At 37.0% G+C, this 14,110-nt stretch overlaps 1 long non-coding RNA gene across 1 annotated transcript in view; it reads right to left on the bottom strand.

Moving 5' to 3' along the window:
* Positions 1–260: 260 nt before the first annotated feature.
* Positions 261–14,110, bottom strand: part of LOC144578867 (uncharacterized) — a 30,301-nt gene continuing 16,451 nt past the window's right edge. Inside the window, exon 2 of the long non-coding RNA XR_013525318.1 lies at positions 261–1,415. This is a non-coding gene — a long non-coding RNA (uncharacterized LOC144578867). The remainder of the gene's footprint in view (positions 1,416–14,110) is intronic.

Raw genomic sequence — 14,110 nt, forward strand, 5'->3', positions numbered from 1 at the left:
CTTCATGCCCACATTACTCCTTACTCTAAATGAGGTTAATGGGAATTAATACATATGTATTAGGGAAAAGAGACATCCTTGGGGACCTGAGCTCGTGCTCATCAGTATAGTGCTCCTCTCTAGGTAGCCAACAGGGTATTTGGGGAAACACTTAGTAATGGTTGAAAGATAAATTACATATAGCCTAGTCAATATCTTGCCAATTAAGCTTACTGTATTCCTGAATATAACATTTCTGAGAAAAACACTGGCATCTAAGCAGTTTAAACAGTTGCATTTTATTGTCCTGTTTCATGGGGCAATCTTTCTACATTGACTTTCATACACATAGACAGTGGAAACAGTTTTTTCTAAACTTACAAATAAAACACTTCAAAATTGTATATGTATGACTAGCAGTCACTGAGAAGAAAAATTCGCCATTCCACAAGACAATGCTTGATAAAAAGAATCCCTAAAACATGTGATGTGCTTGGTGAAACGTTTCTATCCCACTCGTTAGAGTGGAGTATTCGAGCAGACTTTCTCTAATGCTGTCTCTCTCCTTCCTATCAGTGCTATCTCTAGTCCACACTATTAATTATTTATATAATGCCCATATTGTGAAATATATAGCATGCATTATGAACATTAGACAGTGCTTCTCTGTGGCTTGTATTATGGTATTCTATCAGCCCACTGCATAAACAACCTCTCTCACATGTAGGCTGCATGATTGTCCTGATGAATTGATCTTGTTCAGACCCTGTGTACACATTACGGCAGTGTTTTATCACTACATAGATATACACACACACTCAATAGTCACTGGCGTTAAAATAAATATTGTGACTTTGTGGAGAGAATGACCTCGCTGAATAACTGGCGGCATCAGATGGTCTTTATCAGTCATGCAGATAGGAGCGTGCCGGCTCATAGCTTGGTTGTCTTGTTGTTTGGGGTGATTCTCCTTTTCATCCATCCCAGGGAAGCGTTCTGTTCTTCATCATAGCAATCCCATGGGATGGTCTAATTCTGTGTGTACAGGATAAATCTAAAAACACCCTGTTGAATCAGTCAGTCCAGTTTCACTGAAGGTTTTACTCAATTGAGTAGCATTTATTGACTACTTAGCAGTGTATTCTGAGCACTATGGGAAATAAAAAAGAATAATAAATCTCACACCTGTAATCCCAGCACTTTGGGAGGCTGAGGCAGGTGGATCATGAGATCAGGAGTTTAAGACCAGCCTGGCCAGGATGGCAAAACACCGTCTCTACTAAAAATACAAAAAATTAGCCTGGTGTGGTGGTGGGCACCTGTTATCCCAGCAACTTAGGAGGCTGAGGCAGAGAATTGCTTGAACCAGAGAGGCAGAGTTTTGTGATGAGCCGAGATCTTGCCACTGCACTCCAGCCTGGTGACAGAGCCGGAATCTGTCTCAAAAAGAAAAGAAGAATTCTTTAAAGAATGTAAGCATGAATGGCTTAAGATCAAAATTGTTCTTTTTTAGCAGCTTTAATAAGTTATAATTCACATATCATACAATTCATGCATTTAAAGTGTACAATTCAATGGTGTTTAGTGTATTCATAGTTGTACAATCAATCTGTTTTCTGTCTTATGGATTTGCATAATCTGTACATTGCCTATAAATGAGATTATACAATATGTGGCCATTCATGACTGGCTTCTTTCACTGGACATAATGTTTTGTTCATTGATGATAAAGCATGTATCAGTATTTTATTCCGTGTTATTGCTGAATAACATTTCATTGCATGGATACACAACAATTTATCCATTCATCAGTTGATGGTCATTTGGGTTGTGTGCTATTATGAATAACGGGGCTGTAAACATTTATGTATAAATTTTGTGTACATGTATGTTTTCATTTTTCTTGCACGTGTATTCAGGAGTAGAATTGCTGGGTCACATGGTAATTCTATGCTTAACACGTTCCAAAGTGGCTGCACTATTTTTCATTATCATTAGTCATGTATACAAGAGCTCTAATTTCTCTACATCCTTATCAACATTTGCTATTATTTGTATTTTTTATTTAATTATAGCCATTTCTGTGGATATGAAGTGTTAGTTTATTGTGGTTTGGATTTGCATTTCCCTTATGACTAAGAATGTTGAGTATCTTTTCATGTATTTAATAGCCATTTGTATATCACCTTTGAAGGGGGATTTCTACTCAGATTCATTGTCCATTTTTCAATTGGGTTATTTTTTCTTTCTATTATTGAGTTGTAAGTGTTCTTTACGTATTCTAAATACAAGTCCTTTATCAGTTATATGATTTGCAAATATTTTCTCCCATTGTGCAGGTTATCTTTTCACTTTCTTGATGGTTTTCTTGAAACAATAAAGTTTTTAATTTTTATGAAACCTAATTTGCCTTTTTTTTTGGCATAGTCCTATTTATTTTTCTTCTTCTTCTTCTTTTAAACATATATATTTTATTACACTTTAGGTTCTGGGGTACATGTGAAGAACATGCAGGATTGTGGCATAGCTACATACATGGCAATATGGTTTGCTGCCTCTATCCCCATCACCTATATCTGGCTTTCTCCCCATGCTATCCCTTCCCAACCTCCCTACCCCCTGTGGGCCCTCCCCTAGTCTGCCACAATAGACTCCCAGTGTGTGATGCTCCCCTGCATGTGTCCATGTGTTCTCATTGTTCAACACCCACCTATGGGTGAGAAAATGTGGTGTTTGATTTTCAGTTCTTGTGTCAGTTTGCTGAGAATGATGGTTTCCAGGTTCATCCATGTCCCTACAAAGGACAGGAACTCATTGGTTTTTATGGCTGCAAGTATTCCATGGGGTATATGTGCCACATTTTCCCTGTCCAGTCTATTATTAATGGGCATTTGGGTTGGTTCCAGGTCTTTGCTCTTGTAAACAGTGCCGCAATGAACATAAGTGTTCATGTGTCTTTATAATAGAACAACGTATAAACCTTTGGATATATAACCAGTAATGGGATTGCTGGGTCAAATGGAATTTCTATTTCTAGGTCCTTGAGGAATCGCCACACTGTCTTCCACAATGGTTGAACTAATTTACACTTCCACCAGCAGTGTAAAAGTGTTCCTATTTCTCCACATCCTCTCCAGCATCTGTTGTCTCCAGATTTTTAAATGATCACCATTCTAACTGGCATGAAATGGTATCTCAATGTAGTTTTGATTTGCATCTCTCTAATGACCAGTGATGATGAGCATTTTTTCATGTTTGTTGGCCTCATATATGTCTTTTTTTGAAAAGTGTCTGTTCATATCCTTCACCCACTTTTAAATGGGTTTGTTTATTTCTTGTAAATCGGTTTTAGTTCTTTGTAGATTCTGGATATTAGCCCTTTGTCAGATGGGTAGATTGCAAAATTTTTTTCCCTTTCTGTTGGTTACCGGTTCACTCTAATGATTGTTTCTTTTGCTGTGCAGAAGCTCTGGAGTTTAATTAGATCCCATTTGTCTATTTTGGCTTTTGTTACCAATGCTTTTGGTGTTTTAGTCATGAAGTCCTTGCCTATGCCTATGTCCTGAATGGTTTTGCCTAGGTTTTCTTCTAGGGTGCCTTTTTTTTGGTCACTTGTGGTTTTAGTGTCTTAAATAAAAAGGTTTTGCTTAACCTCAAGTCATTAAGATTCACTCCTATGTGACTCTATTCCTTTTTGATCTTCTTTCTAGTTTTTCTATTACTGAAGGTGGGGTATACAAGTCTCCAATTATGACTTGTGAATTATCTATTTTTCCTTCTGTCCATTCTGTCAATAATTGCTTTGTATATCTGAGGGCTCTGTTGTTAGGTGCACATATGTTTAAAACTGTCACATCTTCCTGATAAAGTGACACTTTTGTTGTTATAAAACGTTCTTCTTTGTCTCTAGTAACAATTTTTGTTTTAAAGTCTGTCTTGTCTAATACTAGCATAGCCACTCTAGCTTTTTTATGGTTACTGTTTGTATGATACATTATGATATATCTTTTTTCATCCTTTTACTTTGCATCCTAAATATATACAATACTTCTACAAAACAATCAGAAAATGGCAAACAACCAATATGCATTGGTTAAGAGCAATTCTATTCCTAAGTATATACCCAACAGAGATATGTGCATACATTTAAAGAAAAAGCATGTACAAGAATGTTCATAGAAGTAGCATTTGTAATAGCCTCATACTGAAAACAACCCAAATGCCCATTAATAGCAGAATGAAGAAGTAATTTTGTATGTTCACACAATAGGACATTATATTTCAAAGAGAATGAATTATATACAATCACACACAATAATATGACTGAATCTCACAAACATAATATTGATTTAAAGAAAACCACAGGAAAATATATATGTATGAGTCCTTTTAGATAAAGTATAAAAGGACTAAATTAGCCTATGCTGTTGAAAATAAGAGTAGTGGTTACCTTTTCAGGGGATAGGTAGCAAAAGAGGGAGTGTTGGTGATACTTGTTACTCAGCTGTGTTTACTTTATGAAAATAGTTGATATAAAAACTTTTCTATACATATATTAGACTTCAACTAAAAACTTGTAAAGAGGGCTATAATTTAAGTAAAATATGGAATTCTTTACATTTTCTTCAAAAAGTTAGCATGTAGTGAAACCTGACAAAGATGGCATAAAACATTTTTGACCAAGCCTGCTTATGACTACAGATACAAAACATTTTTAAAAAACACTAGCAAATCTAATTTTGCATTATGTTAAAAGATTAATGCTCTAGAAAACCATGAATGACTCAATACTAGAAAATCTAGAAATGTCATTGATTACATCAATAGGCCAAAAGAAACAAATTTTACGTTCACTTTAATAAACATTAAAAGACATTTAACAAATTCAACATCCATTTCTGATAAAAGTTAAACAAATTACATATAGAATAGTCCCTCAAAATGATTAAAAATGATCTCAATCCAGCTTACATCATATTTAAAAGCAAAACAATAGAGTAGTGTTTTCCAAATTTAGTTTGTCAAGGTACATAAATTATAATGTGCTGAACAGCTACCAGTAGGACCTCATGACATATATATAATACTATGTTAAGATGGGACTTTCCTGTTGACTCAGAGTTTCAACTGAGGCCCCAAAATCTGAGGACAAATACAATAGTTGTTTAATATCTCCACATCCTGTACCTCTTGGTAGGTACTAGTCTGTCTATGCAGGACAGGCTAACAAATTGTGAAACCCTCTGACACAATTGGCCCATCACTCCCCTCTAGGATATGAAAGAGAACACAAAGAATTCATTGTAATTGAAGAGGTCTGTGTTGAGGTTTTTTCTTTTCTTTTTAAAGAATGGCTAATGAGCCATGTATTTCACCCATGGAAGAGAGTCTTCGAATTAAGAACTAGGGTTTTAAGAGTACCATTTGAAAAGCTTGACATGGGTCCTCTGGTTAGAGAGAGACAGGACTGGTATCTGATCCATCCCTGAAAAGTTAAAAGCAAGAGGCTATGACCAGCCAGGAAATCCAAGATAACAAAGCCAAGGGAAGAAGTTGGTTAGAAAAGCTTTGACTTCCTCAGTTGGGTGGGGGAAAGAATGTGTAAATTTCCTATGGGTCAAATATTGGATCAAAGAATGAAGCTGGATTACATCATTTTGACGGGGGACTCTGACCAATGTGACTCATAACAGAGAGATAAACTCTTGGAAATCATGTTGCTAGTCATTAGCAGCCAGAAGGAGCATAGCCTATATGAAGGTAGCTGTAGGTGAGGGATCCTAGCCAATAGCCAAGGAGGATTACAGAGGAAAGGACACTAAGGACCTAATGGAAATACCCCCCAAAAGAGTGCATCTTCTTAAGAAGTCTACCATATGCAGAGGGCATCTACTCCAGGTCACAACTGCACCAACCAGGTAAGACCTTTCTGTCCTTTAGCTGTCCTTGCTATTCCTATTTTCCCACCAACTCCCAGCTGGTGCCCAACTTTGGAGATGTTTAAAACAATAGCTTGCAAATAGGTGAGTTGGTGGAGCCAGACATAGGAAAAGAAGTTGGCCAAAACACTTATTTCCACTGCAGGTTTCCAAACCATGGGGAAGGAGATGTGTGTTAGGCCATTCTTGCATTGCTATAAATACCGAAGCTGGGGTAATTTATTCAGAAAAGAGGTTTAATTGGCTCATGGTTCTGTAAGTTCTATAGAAAGCATTGTGACAGCACTTGCTCAACTTCTGGGGAGGGCTTAGGGAGCTTTCACTCATGGTGGAAGCCAAAAGGAGAGCCAGTAGTACCTCACAAAGCAGAGCAGGAGCCAGAGAGAGAGAGTGGGGGGTGGGACACACACTTTTATACCACCAGATCTCATGTGAACTCAGAGCAAGAGCTCACTCATTATCAAGGGGATGGCTCAAGCTATTCATGAAAATACACCCCCATGATCTAAACACTTCCTACAATGGGGATGTGGGAGTTGGGGCACCACCTCCAACATTGAAGATTACATTTCAACATCAGATTTGGGCAAGGACAAATAATCAAACTATATCAACATGTTTTTGATTAGGCAACAAATTGAAGCTTTGCAATTATTATATAGGGCTGAATTTTTATTATCTAAAAAATGACAAGATAAACTATAGACATGCTTGTAATTAAGCTAGCAATGGGGAAAAGCAAGTCAAAAGAATAGATCTGAAGGGCCTGTTGTGGGAAAGAATAAGGTGGCATTCTAACTCATTTGACAAATTAAACACATATACATGTACATATTTATGCACAAACAAGGCCACAGCCTCATTAATGCCACATCTATTCATGCCACCCCTGATTATTTTTCACCCACCAGCAAAGTGAACTTTTTTGAAAAGCAAATCTTATCAAGTGATCTCTGCCTAAAATCCCCCAATGACTCCTTATCATTCCTAGATTAAATACCCAGACCCAGACCCTATGTGGTTAGACCATCCTTACCAAGTTCAACCTGTATCATGCTCCTTCTCATTCTGTGTGCTCACATTCTTTTTCCACAAACTTGTACTGTTTTCCTACCTCACCTTTGCATATAACTCTTTCCTCTGCCTGGAATATAGTTTTCTCTCTTCTTTGAAGTCTGATTCTTCAGATGTCAATTGTCCTTTCCTCAGAGAAATCTGTCTTTAACTTCCTAGATCAAATTTCCTTATTATATATCTTATAGTACTATTTACTTCTCCTTTACAGCTTATATCACAGTTAAGTTTTACATTATGTGATGTCTGTTGGCATGTACATCCTCCACTTGACTGTAAATGCTATAAGAGCAGTTACCAAATCTATTTTTGTTTCCCATAGAATTACCAATACCTGCTACCAATAGAAGGCCTGCTGCCAAGTAGACTATTAAGTATTTGAAGAGTGAATGTGTGGCAGCCAAAATATATAATGCACCTATGAGTAAGTAAAGAAATGTGTTCATATGAGAAAACCCTCAAGAATTTGCTGAGGAAAATAAAAGAAATGCTTAGGTATGAATTTAGCAAAGATATTTGTTATGTATATGAGAAAAAAAACTTTGATGAAAGAAATTAAAGAACTTAATAAATAGAGAGATATCCCATATTCATGGATAGGAAGATGCACTATTAGCAAGATGTTGATTCTTTCCAACTAGATCTACAAATTTAACCCAATCTCAATCAAAATCTCAGCAAATTTTTTTTGTGTCTATCAAAAAACTAATTCTAAAGTTTATATGGAGAGTAAAAAGATCCAGAATAAACAATGCAATACTGAAGGAGAACAAAATTGGAGGACTAACTACCAAATATCAAGACTTATTATAAAGTTACAGTAATCATCACAGTGTGGTGTTGGTGAAAGATGAGACAAATAGATCAACGGAACAGAATAGAGAGCCCAGAAATAGATGCACACAAATGTATTTAACTGATCTTTGACAAAGGAACAAAGACAATACAATGCAGAAAAGATAGTTTTTTCAACAAATCCTGCTGGAACAACTGGAAATCCTCTTTAGAGAAAAAAGAATAGGGGAGAGAAGGGGGAAATTTTTAAAAATTAAAAAATTTTTAGAAGAATCTAGACACAGACCTCATAAACTTCATAACAATGAACTCAAAATAAATCATAGATCTAACTGTAAAATACAAAACTATAAAACTCTAAGAAGATAACATAGGAGAAAATCTAAATGATACTGAGTTTGAAGATAACTTTTTAGATACAACACCAAGGCCATGATTCATGGGGAAAAAAAACTGTTAAGGTAAACTTTATTCAAATTAAAAACTTCTGCTCTGCAAAAGACACCGTCAAGAGAATAAGAAGACAAGCCACAGACCAGGGGGAAATATTTGCAAAAGGCATATCTGGTAAAGAACTATTATCCAAAATATGCAAAAACTCTTAAAACAACCATAAGAAAACACAGAACCTTATTTAAAATGGGCAAAAGATCTGAACAAACATTACAGCAAAGAAGATATATACATGGTAAATAAACATCTGAAAAGATGCTCCACATCACATGCTGTTAGAGAATTGTGAATTAAGGCAAAAATGGATACTTCTACACACCTATCAGAATGGCAAGAATCCAACATACTGACATCAAATGATGGTGAGGATATGGAGCAACTGGAACCTGCATTTATTGGTGGTGAGAATGCAAGATAGTAGAGTCACTTTGGAAGACAGATTGGCAGTTTCTTACACAACTAAATATACTCTTACCATAAAATTCAGCAATCATGCTCTTTGGTATTTATTCAAATGAGTTGAAAACTTACATCCACCCAAAAATCCGGACACGGATGTTTATAACAGCTTTATTCTTAATTGCCAGAAAATAGAAGCAACCAATATGTTCCTATATAAGTGAACAGATGAACAAACTGTGGTACATCCATATGATGAAATACTATTCAGTGTTAAAAGGAAATGAGGTATCAAGCCATGATAACACATGAGGGAAACTTAAATGCATATTTCTCAGTGAAAGAAGCCAGTCTGAAAAGGTTACATACTGTATGATTGTATATACATTATAAAATGTATAATGTATGTAAAACCATAGAGCCAGTAAAAAGATCAGTAGTTACAAGGGGATTGGGTGGGGTAGGAAGGGGAAAAAGGAGAGGAATGAGTGAGTATAGCACAGGGGATTTTTAGGGCAGTGAAATTTCTCTGGTTATGATACTTCAATGGTGGATGCATGCCATTACGTATTTGTCCAAATATAAAAAGCTGTGCAATACAACCAGTGAACCCTGATGGGCTTTGGGTAGTGATGTGTCAGTGAATGTTCCTCCATTATAACACATGTACCACTCTAGTGGAGATGTTGATACAAGGAGGGCAGGCAGGGACAGGGGGGAAGGCTGAACATGTGTGTATATGGGAACTGTGTACTTTCTGATAAACTTTGCAGAATCTAAAACTGATCTAAAATAATAATGCTTTTTAAAAAAATTTATGTTTGAAGAAAATTTTCCAGTAAGATCAGTGTACAAGGCTTAGTATCAGATTCCTCTTACTGGTACCATTACCTTTTCGGAGTAACTAATCTTCTCTGAGCCTTTTTACCATCTCTCTGTATAATTGAATCAAATGGAACAATGTGGATAAAAGTGTTCTGTAAATATTATAAAAATTAATATAATCACAATAATCACAGAATCATTTGTACTCTACTGTTCGTTTGGTATACTCTTACCTAGATGAATACATACTAAGCTGAATTCAGAAGACCTCACGTGGCCATTTTGTTTTGTTTTTTCATCCTTTTCGTTAAAAATTTGTTTTGGTGAATATTTCAGCACTTTCTTTTCTCTTTTTCTTTTTTTTTGAGATTGAGTCTTACTCTTGTTGCCCAGGCTGGAGTGCAATGGTACCATCTCAGCTCACCGCAACTTTTGCCTCCCAGGTTGTGGCAGTTCTCCTGCCCTAGACTCCCAAGTAACTGGGATTACAGAAGCCCATCACCATGCCCAGCTAATTTTTTGTATTTTTAGTAGAGATGGGGTTTCACCATGTTGGTCAGGCTTGTCTTGAACTCCTGATCTCAGGCAATCCACTCATGTTGGCCTCCCAAAATATTGGTATTGTAATACCACACCCAGCCAGTACATTCTTATTCCCCAAAATCATAATCAGAATATATTAATGTGCATTTTTATGTGACATATTTTAAGGTGATTCTCTATTTTACTAGTTAAAAGATTATTTAAGTGCCTTACTGACATGATTATAGTAACTGTCATGACAAATCTGTTACCTTATGACTCAATCAAATATAGAGCTCTTTAATTATCTAAAATCATAAAATTTTCAGATTTTTATATTAAAAGTAATTTATATGCTCATTTTAATTGACATCAGACTGATCTGTGTTGAAATTTTGGCTCTGAAAATACCGGCTATGTGATCTCTAGCAAGAAGTAATTTTAACTCTCTGAGGTTCGGTTAATTCATCTAAAAAATAGATATCTATATATTAGATGAATAAATGCACATGTTTATATTATGTATTTAATTTGATGTCCATAAAACTATATTGATACCTCATGAAATTGCAGGAGAAACTTGCAGAAATAATTTTAAAGTTAACCTGAAAGAAAAAGTATGCAATAATGCTAAACATTAAAAATAATGTGAAATACAATAGTAAAATATTATTTCAGAGAACCACTTTATATTTTCAGTAATCAATAAGAAAACCAGCAACTTCCAAAACTTTTTTGAAGGTGAGAAGAACGAGGAGAAGAGAGATAATGGGAATGAAGAAAATAAATGAGAATAGGTACAGAAAATCTTTTTCAGACTGGCATTATATGACTGTGTGGGACATTTCTGGGTAGATGTGCCATCGTGCTAGACAGCCTGGGTTTGGAGATGCAGTCAGTTCTCAGGCTAGCTTTCTGTGAATGGCCATTGATAGCCCTGTTTGGCTATGGCTCAATTAATTTCCTTTCCAGTAGCAATTTTTTGCTGCTTTTCTCCAAGATGCTTTATAATAAGCTAATGAACCCACTAGGTATTCATGTTACTACAAGGCGAATCTCATTCTGCTCTTCTATAAGGATTATTATAAAATTCCTCAAAATTCAGATGTGCCTCACTCCTCACTCCTTAGTACCAGTTGTTTATATTCACAGATTGTCTCACCTTGAAAATTAAATTCAGCCTTGAAAAGAAGTATTATTTCTTTTTAATAAGGGTTCATGTTATAGGGACATCAACTTGTTTATAGCAATGGCTTAAAGACAAATTGTTGCTACACTTAGAAATTATTCTGACTTTAACAGTTTAGTAAGAATGTGTTAGTGACATTAAGGTACTCGCCCTGCCCTCCATTCCTAAGATTTATAAGGAAAACCCAATGAGGCCGTGACTCTCCAGACCCAGCACGGCAACACTGAATGATTGCTAAAGAGCAATTTCAAAAGCACAGTCTTGCAGAAACATTCCTACTTTCATAACATCTACATAATCACCTTGAAGATTAAGAACAAATCTTGCTCTTCTGTGGCTTTTTATTACTTTACAAGAATGTTGGGGTGCTCATTGATTTCCCAAAGTATGGGGGTGCTTCTTTCCCAGGGCAGTTCTCAAGTCCTCAGATGCAGTTTGATGAATTGGTGGAACATTTTTGCAACTTTTGTAATCTGGTACTGATTTACTTTCTTCATCTCAAACCCTTCCAAATTGTTATTTTATTGGGGAGGGAAATAGGGATACCACAAAGTGACACATATCCTTAAGAAGCCTTGGCAGGCAGCCCTTTCCAACCAGAAAGTGCAGTGGCCCCCACCTGTTTCTCTCAGAGGGACAGCATGTACCAGGGTTTCCTTGCAGGGATACGTTACAATCAAAGAATGATTGTTCTTACTTTTTTTTAATGTTAATTTTTAAAAATCTAATGCTCAAAGCTTTCGTGGTGACATAGGTCTGAAAGCCTGTGGGGTTTTCCTGCCATCCATTCTGTGATAGTGACAAGGGGCTATCCTAACATAGTGTATGGTGACTGTGTGGTTGGGTCACCCATGGCAACAGGGTGAGGAGGAACATTTAGACTGAGCTCTAGTGAGAAGTAGAGCCCCAGAGGATGATGAAGTGGTGAGTGATTTTCAAAGCAAATGAATTTATAACAATTCCCATCATGGTTGCTGTAAACAAAATGAAGGGTGGCCTTCAAATACTAGCTGGGAGGAGAACCAAGAATGGTGATTCTGCAAGACTTTCTTTTGAAGCTCCCAAGGAAGACACTCACAATCTCCCCTGCAGGTGCTGGGGTGTTGCTAACAATTGTGGGGAACAGCATCACAGGCGGCAAAGGAATCACACCATTAGCAGACTCTCATGGCGCTGGGAGCACTGAGAGAAGGAGGGAAAAGATGTTCTGATCAGAAAACCCAAATGGGCTCTGGGAGTAGAAGACTCCGGAAGAAAAATCTGTCTTGAGACAAGGGTAATGGGGCAGCTATGGAAAGGTCTTTGAACTTAGGATCAGGGAGCCTCACTCACAGTTTCCAGTGCCTCTAACTGGCTGTGTGCATTTTGGCAAGCCTTGACCCTGCTGAGCCCCAGTTACAGCTTGAGGAAGCTGATAATGTCAAGGTCCTCAGGAATGGTAACACCATGACGTCACTGGGACTGACTGGAAGCTCTCACTGCAAGGGCGTGGCATTGGTGGAACTACCCAAGAGGTTCTGATTGCTTGTAGAGTTCACAAAGTTATTGTTATCTCCAGCTGTAGAAATAAAATACTATTCCTGCTACTGTCAAGTCAGTGGCCCAATGGCCTTCTTTCAGTATCTTAATACATGCCAAATGCTTTTTCTACCTCAGGGGCTTTATCCATGCTAGTACCTGGAGTGCTGTTTTCCAAAGCCTGGGCCTGGTTAACAGATCCTTGAGTTACTTAAATGTCATTTTCTCAGATTAGATTTGGCACCCCACTAGACAGTCCCAGGGCACCCAGCACTCTACTTCAAAGCACTTATCACAATTATAATTCCATCCCTATTTGTGTCATTATATAATACTCTCTTTTCCACTAGACTGGAACTCCATGAGGATAGTAGCCATTTTCTGACTGTTTCAATGTAATTTACTTCAATGGCCAATAGCCCAGACAAGCCTCTATTAAGCATGCAAAACATTCATTATAGATTGAACCAAGGGGAACAATAATCACTTTTCTTGAGTACCTGCATATTTCAGGCCAAGTGACATTTTAGATTTATCCACTTTCTTCCACCAAAAACAAAACAAAACAAAACCAGCCACTGTAGTAAGACGTTTGCATTAATAGCATCATTTGATGTTTTAGTTTGCCTAGCACTTCCACTCTGTCAGTGAACTCTGCAACAGAAGCGCCTCATAATGTTTTCCAGAGGACCAAACATTTTCAAACATAGAGGATTAAGTCTGATGGATTGTAAGCTACTCCCAAAAGTTAGTTAGAACTTTGCGGAATTTCTTTATTAACAGTGTTGAAATCACTCTTGGTCAACTTCAAAGTGCATTTCCTTTTTCTGAACAGCCAGCAACAGATTACTCATTAGATTTGGAATAAACTAATGAGATATGACATGGAAGTAAAGTATAAAAAATAAAGCAGCATGACTAATTGAAAATGTTGATTTTATGAATTTTTAGATGTCAGTGGTTTAAAATAATTGCTGTGACTGTGCAAGGTTGGCATTGGTAGTTTCTTCCCTACTGTAAAAAAAAAAACTGTGTAAAAAACACAACAAACAATACTCTTTTCATTAATGAAGCAACAAAGCTCACAAATACCAGAAGCTTAAGGTGACTAACTGTCCTGATTTGCCAGAGACTAAGGGGTTTTCTGAGAAGAGGGACTTTCAGTGTTAAAACTGTGAGAGACCCCAGCAAACCCAGATGGCTGGGCACCCCAGAACACAGCATTGTTTGAAAACCCCACCCTTGGGGTCTACTCCCAGCCCTGCCTGTAGGTTAGTCCTGCCTTGGGCAACTTTATGAGATCCTCTTCCCTGATCCGCACAATAAGGCCAGTCAAGGGATGTTTGATGTTCTTGTCAGGTCTGGAATGAATGACATTCAATATTCTATGAAATGAAGAATATGGCCGCTCAATAGC

This window comes from Callithrix jacchus, chromosome 13 (assembly GCF_049354715.1).
Source record: "Callithrix jacchus isolate 240 chromosome 13, calJac240_pri, whole genome shotgun sequence".
Classification (NCBI taxonomy): Eukaryota; Metazoa; Chordata; class Mammalia; order Primates; family Cebidae; genus Callithrix; species Callithrix jacchus.